Below are 10,266 nucleotides of genomic sequence, written 5' to 3'. Positions count from 1 at the left end.
CCGCCCAGCGGAGACCAGCGGTGACTTTGGAGCTGTTTAAATTCAAAGCAAAGCTTCTGTTTTCCTAAGTCACTCAGTGCTGACCCTGAGCAGATAAAGCACGCTCAGTGACACTGAGAGCAGAGCTGCTCTGTTCCTGCAGGGTCACTCTGTTTACATCAGGAAATCCAGCCCCAGCGCACTAGGGCAGCGCGGAGGCGGCCCGGGCGCCGGCCTCCCTCGCGCTTGCCGCCGCGCTGCGCTGGCCCCTGGAGCTAGGCGGCTGACTCCATCCAGATGTGCTGCGGCTCCAGAGTGGCTGCCTCGCGCAGTAAATGGGCATCCGAGGCTCGTCAATCCCGGCCAGAGCAATTGCGGTCTCGCGGGCCGCCCCGCTGGCACGCGGAAACGCGCGATCCAGAAAGGACCGTGGCGGGGGGAAAAGGGGAGTCAGGGGCGCGGGGGGAGGGCAGTGCACCCCGGCGCAGAAGCACACTAATGACCGACCCGGGAAATGTGCCTAATACATTTGTACATTTCCTTGTAAATGTTTTACACTTTGAAAGAAAGGAGAACTCTGTATATCATTTGGAAATGTTGGCTGTCTATAGGTCCCTGTGGATATCACGGGGTTAGTACCGCTTGTAACAAGAGCAAGAGAAACATTAAAAAGTTGGGAAACACAGCCAATTAGTTATTACCGGGAGACTGTAAAAACAAGAGAAAGAGAAGGGGGAGGGAGGAGAAGGAATCAAAAGAAGAAATCGCCCCGGGGGGAAGAAAAGAGAAGAAACTAGATGAAGTTTTTGTGGCGTTCTCCGAATTGAATCGGGAAGAAGAACAGCTGGTGGCTTTCTAATCAGCAGCGACCTGCAAACCAGCCAGTTCCAGGGTGCGGACCTTCGGGGAGGGGGGGCTGAGATTTCCCAAACTATACCTATTTGCTGTCCTGTAAAACTTGAGCTGGGTCAGCGGACAGGCAGTGAGTTTTGGAGCAGAACCCAATTGTGCAAAATCCAAGTCAGACATTTATTTCTGATCTCCTGCCGCTTATACAGGTGTTACTAGCCGAGTAGTAATAAAAATAAGACAGGAACCACTTTTTTACAACCCTAAACTTCTACCAACCAGTCTGTGCCATGCTTACTAGAACTGTTTTTACTTTTACAGTAATTTTGATGTTTCATGATAGATTTTTGCTAATGTTGTTTTATTTTGTTTTGCTTTTGATGGCCTCTTTCTTTTTCTCTCTTCCTTCCTTTCTTTCTTTTCTCTCTCTCTCTCTCTCTCTCTCTCTCTCTCTTTCTTTCTTTCTCTCTTTCTTTCTTTCTTTCTCTCTTTCTCTCTTTCTTTCTTTCTTTCTTTCTTTCTTTCTTTCTTTCTTTCTTTCTTTCTTTCTTTCTCCCTTTCTTTCTTTCTTCCCTGTCTGTCAGCTTTTTAGTCTGACTCAAAAATCTAAGAACATACAGCATCACAGATCTGGTTGAGCCTTCCCATTCTTGTCTATGCTGAGCCATCTCAATACTCATAAAAATATGGTATATGGCAACTATAAAGTTCATCAAAAACAGGCTTATGCTCTTTCTTTCAAGGAGGAACAGGAATAGTAGCTGAACCTTCCTGGTGTGGTGGGAACAGGTAGATAAGAAACTGGGTCTGATGCCCCAGGAATAGAAGCAAAAGATGCTTGCTACAAATCTATTTATTTCAGCAACAGGAGGACAACAAGCAGACTTGGAGCCAGGCAGGCCTCTTCAGCCCTGAGTGATCTCAGTCCCCAACTCTGAGTCAGGAGGACTGCCACATGTGTCTCAGATTCGGTTTCTGGAAAGAGTACAAGTTTGCTAGTTAGCTAGGGTACTTCTTGGTGTCTGGCTGTAAGTCAGCAAAGACACACACAGCCCAGACTTAGCAGTACAGATCTTACTAAGATCTGCTTCAAAAATGATGAGAGAAGCAATAAAGTGTTCTTACAGAAGCAGCATAAGTGTGTCCTCTTTCTTGAGCACAAGCAATCTCACAGGCGAGCACTTGTAAGCAAAGTGTTCCAGCAATCATCTCTGAGATTCACAACTTCAGGAATTGTTTATATCTGAGTTCCTTGGAGATAGACATGATCACAGAGAAAATTCTTTATCTGGCATTGACTTTTAGCTTCTTAAGTAGTCTGATGGGAAGGCTACAATCAGAGACAAACTGGAAAATCCCTGTGACTGGGGTCCTTAATCTACCCATTCACATTGGCTGTAGCCTAGATACATCTGACTAATGACAGTGCCCACCACCATTAGTCATGCGTCTCCTGAACACTCAAAAAATTATATCCAGTTGCTGCTGGCAAGCCTGTTGTAGTTGATGGCATTACCCAGTGAATTTTCCTCTGTACAGAGTTCATTCTGCATCTCTGACTTTAGTTCCCTTCCGGACCAACTCACTTCTGTTTACCTGATCCTAGTTGAACTATTGTCTGAGGCATTGACTTTGCTGGTCTCTATAAACCATGTCTTGCCAATAGTCTCTCTACTAATAATTCTACTAATGACACAGGACCTGAAGTTTTAACAGACATAATCAGCACACTTACAACTGCAATTACCATTTATGGATGAATTCTACACTGTCCATTTTCTAGCCTCCTGATAGGAACAAGGATATTCTGAAGAGAGACACTGGTGCCTCTCTTCTCCCAGAGTTATTAAAAATTGGTCCCAACAGAGATGACATTTTCCACTAAGAGTCTCATGCTTGAAGGAAAAGGTGAGCCTGGTGCCAGCCAGAGGAGGAACTTGTCTCTCAGGAAGAGATCTCACAGAATTCTAAGAACTTGTCAGACTACCTTGTAGGACATACTCAAGACAAGATGGTGATGGATCAGTGAAGAGGGAACCGCACCTCTATGGTAACTGCTTAGTTATGCATGCTTCTTATCTTCTACTGAAATAAATCTTCATGTTATTAACCCAAAGACAGACTGTAAGTGGGAAGGCTTCTCTTCTCACCTTGTTACTCAATAGATATTCTTCTCTATGTGGCAACAATGAAGAAACCTCCTTTCTCAGCTTTTCAGTATTGCTAGACTCTTCAACTGGAATCCCAGGACTGCCAGGGCCCAGGCTCTATCTCAAACAATTCATTGTTTTGGCAAAGAAATGTATCTTTATTCTTCCCAAAATTGACCTGCTTGGCCTCCTGTCCCTACCAAAACCACATTGCTGTCCTGTTTCACAGACCAATGAGTACATGCAGAATTTCTTTTTAACTGATTGTCATGCCTCATCAGCCCTATGGTAGACAGCGCCCATAACAGATGTCTAGGGATCAGATCCTATCTCTAGTTCTGTGGATACATTGGTGAAGAAGGCAGTTCACAGCTGGCTACACATGACTACTTGTCACAGACTCTCCATGTCTACCACATAGCTTCCATGGAAGAGTAATTTCATTGCTCAGAACCTGGCTATTCTTTACATTTACTTTGTAGAAAAGCTTGTGCTCATGGACATTGAAATTTCCATGTTCCTCATCTATTATGACTGCCATCCTCTGAAGTGGAGGAGGCTTTGTCCTCCTTGTCCCCTGCCTATTGTGGGTATTACAGTACCATCCTGGAGATCTACTCCTTCCACAGATGGTGACTTGTAGAAGCTTAGACTATTCTTTACTCTCTAGTAGTAAAACCTAATCAAACCTTAAACCCCAAATCAATTATACAATTCACTGTGTAAGACCAATTTTTACAGGAACCTACATTCCCAGTAAGATCTGACCATACTCCAAATTACCAATTATTGGTATCTTCAGGTCTTCTACATCTCTCCACCAGCTTACAAACATACAAAGTGTTTAGACAACCAACTCAATAGTCCTAAAATATAACTCCCCCCAGTCTCTGCCTCCTTTTATAATCCTTATTAATTGCAGTAATAGTATATTTATCTATTTCCACTCAAATCAAAACCTGGGAGTAACCCTCATGTTCTTCCCTTTTCTCAACTCTAAAGTCTAGTCAGCAATCAAATCCTCTCTCCATGTCTTAGTGCTGGCTGAATGTGTGCTCCAAAGGTTCGCGTTTTAGAAGCTTATCTACATGTATCCATTCATTTATGAATTTAACCACAAAGTCCATTCCCTGTTTCTGATCACTTGAATTAAAACACATTTATTAATTCAAGAATTACACTGAGACTAGGTGAGTGCTTCTTTGGCTAGAAAAAAAAAGTCCACTGCAGGGACTCATATAATTCCAGGTCAAACCCATCACAGATAAATCAATATGGTCCTGTCCTCAGAAAGCAGTATAAAACAGTAGGGCTGTTGTGGCCTGGCTTTCTCAGCAGACACAAAAAAAAAACCCTCAATCTGAGAGCTAACTTTCTTCTTCCTTGTCTTAAGCTACATTTCCACTTTGTCACTTGTAGTTCTTCCTTGTGACAAAACCCGCTCCATCCACCAGGGACAAAGGAGAAAAGTTCTTAGTCTATCAAGAAGGAGGTTAGTGGGGTTGGGGATTTAGCTCAGTGGTAGAGCGCTTGCCTAGCAAGCGCAAGGCCCTGGGTTCGGTCCCCAGATCTGAAAAAAAGAAAAAAAAAGAAAAAAAAGAAGGAGGTTAGTATCACATCAAATAGGGAGGCCTCCAATGGAAAGCATCACTTTTAATAGAGATGCCTCTCTATTCAATTAGTCAATAGTTGGGCCAGTAACAAATTTCTGCTTCTCCTACCCTCCAACCCATTCTGGTCCTTAACAATGCTAATGTCTGCATACTTAGATCTGAGAGAATTAATAACACAAATAACATCTGAGGCTTCATGACTAAAACTCTGTAATGGTAGACAGTCCAAGTAAGGTGTAGCACTGAAGTTTTGACTCACAAAGCACTGGGAGTGGGGACTGGTAGGAGTGAGTTATGATTCCATGTGAAACTCTGGGGAAGCATCCTATGCAGATGTTTTTGTTTTAATCAGCATGACATCACAAGCTACTAATTCGTCCATGTTTGAAAATTCAAAACAAAACCCATCTGAAACCTGCTGCATAAAATCATGTTTTCTTCATCTCTGCAACTCCTAGTTCCTCTGCAGATAGTTCCAAGCTGCCTCTTCCTGTGCCTGAAAGAAAGAGATTTCAAGGCTTTCCCAGAACAATCATACTCCAGACTCAGCTACACAAATGTACTGAGACATACACAGGAGCACACACTAATATGCAGATATATGTGGACAAACACTTATACAGATAGATACACAGATATACATAGAACCATAGAGTTCTAGATCCAGACACAGGTATAGAAACACAAACAAATACTCTTACATATACAGGAATATATACCTTCTTAGAAAGTCACACAGCATGGGTGTGTGCAGTCACAGTGACCGTGACAGAAGCAGTCACCAGAACACTGCCAGACAACATTGATTACTGGAGGGTCAGCATACTGGTCTTATACCTTTGACCTCACTTCAGCTCTTTTAGGAAAAGGAGGACTTTGAACACTGTGGGCTTGCAAAAAGCCTGGGGGAAAAAGTGTGAACCACACAGTCCTGATGGGACCATTAAGTACTCTATCTATTCTGAGTCCCTGCCTTCTTTTTGACATGTATTTCTGCAGTCAAGGAAGATGGTATATGGTAGTGCTGGTTTGGGGGGTGTACTGGGGATATGATGGGTATTACCTGAAAGTGGACTTTTTAAAGCAGTGAGACACAAAGTACAATATACCCTTGAATGTTCAGGATTCTTCCCAAAATAGCTGCAATGAGTTATTCTGATTGGTGTTCATTTGGTTTGGCTTGGTTTTTTGTTGCTGTTACTTTGGTTTTGGTTCTTTAGGATAGCTATGCCACAGTGTGCAGTCAATTTATTTAGTCTGTGTTATCAATGCAAAGGACTCCATCATGAACCCTTTCTTGCTCTTACTCTACCAACTTAGGGTCCCAAAATCAGTCAAGAGGCTGATCAATCTGCAGAAGATAAGGACCCAAATGTATAACATAGTGGTTCTTAGTTCTGGATTATAGCCCACTCCAGGAACATCAGCAAAACTCTCGATAAATGTGTGGTTATCTAAGGGGTGTGTGCTATTTGCAGATAGTGTAGAGATCAGGCTGTTTCCCCCAACACAGGGCAGTGCTGTCACCCCCAGCACAGAATGATCTGGCTTTGAACATCAATAGTGCCAAGCCTGGAAACCTCCTTTTTTTGACTTGCTTGTGAATAGCTTCTCAGTGCAATTGTCCCACAGACTTCTCTGACTTCATACCACAGAAAGAGTCACTGTGGAACCCACAGCTTTCTGGCAGGCAAACCTAGCAATCACGTCTTGCAGCCAAAGCTAGAAATCAATGCAAGAGCCTGCAAAAATACAATGAAATAAAATTCAATGACATCCTCAGACCACAGTTAACTTCTGCAAAGCAGTTAACAAAAATTACAGGCATATTATTAAAAATAAAACAAACAAAATAAAACAAACAAACCAAAACTCCAATTTTATCTGGTGACTTTCCTACAGCAGAAAAGGAGAGCACCTTGCCCATTATCAGTGGTACTGTTCATTTGTGATCCGCTTTGGATTTTATTGGACAAGATGCAGAGCTCTCAATACTGAGGTCAAGATAAATGACAGCTATGGACACAGTCATACAAGGGCCCTGCTTATACTGCACAAGCCTCTTACTGGCTTGGGCTGGAACAGTCCTGTGGGCATTTCTGAAGGTGAGGCTAGGGACAAAGGTCTTTCCTAGACTAGCAAACTTCCTGCAGTTCCATGCCCTGCTGCTGATTTTACGTAACTTAGGAGCAGGTATCATGTTGAGACTGTGGACCAGCTGCACTGGTGAGCCTGTTTTCTTCCACTTCTGCACTTCAGTGTCTTCACTAGAGCTGCTGCTGTAATATGTAAAGGGTGTGAGCAGGGGAGAATGCTTTACATGTACCAAGCGGTATCTAGGTGGTTTTCACATGCCAGCCTAGTCTATCGCAACAGCCTTTGATAATCATTGTACTGCAAACAAGGAAATCAAGTCTCAGAGTGTTTATAACGAAGGAAACACAAATGGAACTAGCTAAGGTTGCCATGTTTTTAACAATTATGTGCCTAACTATGTATGGTTCTTGGCTGGAACAAATGATGTGATGTCTGTATTGTCTTTTGAAGACATTTTAAGCGTTTAGTGGCTGGGGGCTATCCTATAAGCCAATCACTTAGCTTCCTTTTCTGGTTCTTTGTGAACAAAGCTAAAGGAAGCTGAAAGGAGAGCAGATGCTCCCACCTTTTGTGGAAGACTTTGTAGACACTTTGCAGTTCCCTAGCGGACCTGGCATTTAGGAGTATGGCAGAGCTGAGATCCTGTAAGAAGAGATCATTATAACTGAGATTTTGTGGTAAAGACCCTACTGTGGTCTACCACAACCCTGGAAGAACAGTCTTTCGTGAATGCTAACTCTGCAGTATGTTTGAAGAGCCCCACTTTGCATGCTCAAGGTTACCGTGCTCAAGAAGAGTGCCTTCTTCACTTTCAATTTATGGTCAAAATAAGGCATTAGAGTATATAAGCTCATATAAGAGCTGAAAGAAAAGTTCCAAATTCACCTTCTGACTATGACCTTGGCGGTGACTTTAATTGGTAAGACAGGGTAATCCATAGATCTGCTGTTAACTAAATTAGAGGCAAAAACAGTATATAGAATGAGACTCCAGAGTACTGAGTAGAAAGACTTCTCAAAGGGCAGCACACAGAGTTTCAAAATTTTTTCTCATCAAATATCTTACTTGATTGTATGGTTGCACGTTGAAGTTGTCATAGAATTTGCTGCTTTTCTGGGTTCACAATGCAGAAACAAGCCCTTCACACACTAAGGTAAGGCAACTGCCTAAGGTAACACAATTAGGACTTCCATCATCTTCCCAGTCTGGATTGTATATGGTTTGTCTCTGGCATCACAAGTATGCTGGTAGGGTTTTCACTGTGCACCATCACTGAGCCTAGAGCACAGCCACATCTGTTGTTGATGCTTCCAACACCTGAAGAGGAATCTTGTGAAATCTGCTGAACCATTAACTAATACAACCAGCACAGGTCTATAACATCCTGCTCTTCCCATAGTATTTCTCTCTGTATTCACACACAAATGTAGTTTAAAAATAAGAGCAGCTGTAGCTATCCACATACAGTCTTCTTGGTAGACTCAGTTTCTTCTGATCAGATAGCCAGACTTCCAAGATGCTTGTCAAGAGACAATAATTTATGGAATCTCTCTAAACAATGAAGTAAACCCATGCATGTTATGGACACATGTACATAAAAAGCATTATCTTCGTGTGGTATTGTTTTTGAAAGCCTCACAGGTTTTTTTTTCTTTTTCTCTTTAGCATTAGTGAACATCTACTAGACAGTGAGGAATCAGTTATGTGAACCCCAGGAAAATACACTGACTCTTTCAACTGTGTATAATTACAACGTCATAATATAGAGCTAAGGCCTTCCTACCTTATCCACGGAAGTGGGTATTTGTCTATGATCGAGCCTCAGGATTACCAACCAACAAGGGTGGCCTTTTGGCCAGGCCAAGGCTTTGTGGTGACCCATGCACATTTCATTCCCCATGCCTTATATAATACGGAAATCAGGGACATCACTTTCAAGGCTGAGGCAAGTACAGTTCTTGTTTCTTGTGAGGGAATTCCTTCCTGAATCTTAACATTAAACACTTTTATATTTCTAGTTTCAGAAACTCCAGAATTTCAAGTTAACAAAAATTCTGACTTCTAAATAATAAAAGTACTGCTGGATTTCACATTTATTTATCTCAGAATCATCATAAACCATTCAACTGAGTTCATGAGATATTTTTGAATGACTATTTGAACCATGTATTGTCCTAAGACAAAAACTGTCTCTTCCATTACAGTCCAGGGCTTATGTTCTACTGAGAAGTAGAAAGTAACTAATGCATGATTGAAGCAACATGAAAGCAGAGTATGTGGAGGTAAATGGGTGTGAAAAAGGACTTGGAAAGGGAGTTCCAGCGTGGACCATGTGCCACTTGAGCTGAGGCATGATAGTCTCTAAGGCTGACTTAGAGCATCTTCCAATGGAATACTCCAGCCTTTTGATCACATTTCATAAACACCAACTGTGTACTAAGACCACATGGAACTCACTGGCAGCAAAATTAAACATGGAGCCACCAAGTCTCCCTCCTAGTTGAGGAAAGATTGCCCTGTCACCGTGATATGCTTTTGATCAGGGCAGTACCACTAAGGAGAAGGCTGATCCAGAGTGACCTCTTTAGTTGCCATGAACCCTCTTTGCAGCTTAGCTACAATCTTTACCCCAGATGGCCTAGTCTATGGCCTCCTTATCCTTTCAACAGAGCTGTGCTCTGCCAGCTCTGCATAAACTGCACGTATACTTAAAAGGGATCAAACTCATTCAGTGCATCTGGTGGAAAGATGTTCTTAAAACAATGAAGGGACCATGCCTGTATACCTCACAGAGGCCACCAGTTAGAAGCTTAGGAAGAGGCCTCCTTTTGCTATCTCTGAGAACAAGTACCACTAAACTCACTGTACCTAGCTTGCCACACTTTTGCATGCTGCATCCTCTTTTTACTTTTTGCAGAAGGAGAGTGATTCAGCATTGTTATGATTTTTACAGCTACAGCTGAGACCAGCCTTGTTCCTAAGAAACAGCAAATAAATGTCTCTCCACAAAGGTTTGAAAATGTATCTGAAGAACTGGTCTTGGGGGAATAAACAAGATTAAAACTACATGGAAGGAACAGTGGTCAAATGGTTGGCTGACCCTGTCTTCTCAGCACTGTGGGGCAGTGATTCCTGAAGCCTAGTTCTCCCACACATGGACTTAGCAAAGCAAGGGTGGTGAACATTTGCCAAACACTTGTTTGGTGCTGAGGCCTTTCCACACCTAACTTCACATGCAGAGCATTCTTATAGAACCAGTGTTATCCCAGTTTATAGATCTGAAAACCAAAGATGGCCACCTTTGTCTGTCTATCCCTTGAATTAAAAATGCTAAACTTCTTCAAGTAAATGGAGCCATTTAAAACCTCCATCTGTTGTGAAGCAATGGGAACACTCCTCCATTGTTGTGGGAGTGCAATCTTGTACAACCACTTTGGAAATTAGTTTGGTGTTTTCTCAGAAAATTAGAAATAGATCTACTTCAAGACTCAGTTATACCATTCCTAGGCATATATCCAAAGAATGCTCTACTATATAACACAAGATCATGTGCTTAACTATGTTCATAGCAGCTTTAT

At 42.3% G+C, this 10,266-nt stretch overlaps 1 protein-coding gene across 2 annotated transcripts in view; it reads right to left on the bottom strand.

Moving 5' to 3' along the window:
* Nucleotides 1-4,116: 4,116 nt before the first annotated feature.
* Nucleotides 4,117-10,266, bottom strand: part of LOC148002717 (uncharacterized) — a 61,448-nt gene continuing 55,298 nt past the window's right edge. The window contains exons 5-6 of one of the 2 annotated variants that reach the window (XR_015633211.1): nt 4,851-5,087; nt 4,117-4,548 (exon numbers count right to left, since the gene is read on the bottom strand). The gene's annotated coding sequence lies outside the window, so the exon portion shown is untranslated. The remainder of the gene's footprint in view (nt 4,549-4,850; nt 5,088-10,266) is intronic. The other variant, XR_015633209.1, reaches the window with a different exon arrangement.

Source organism: Rattus norvegicus, chromosome 11 (assembly GCF_021556685.1).
Source record: "Rattus norvegicus strain SHRSP/BbbUtx chromosome 11, alternate assembly SHRSP_T2T, whole genome shotgun sequence".
Classification (NCBI taxonomy): Eukaryota; Metazoa; Chordata; class Mammalia; order Rodentia; family Muridae; genus Rattus; species Rattus norvegicus.
The sequence above is the reverse complement of the archived record's forward strand: the minus strand, read 5'-3'. Positions and strand labels throughout refer to the sequence as shown.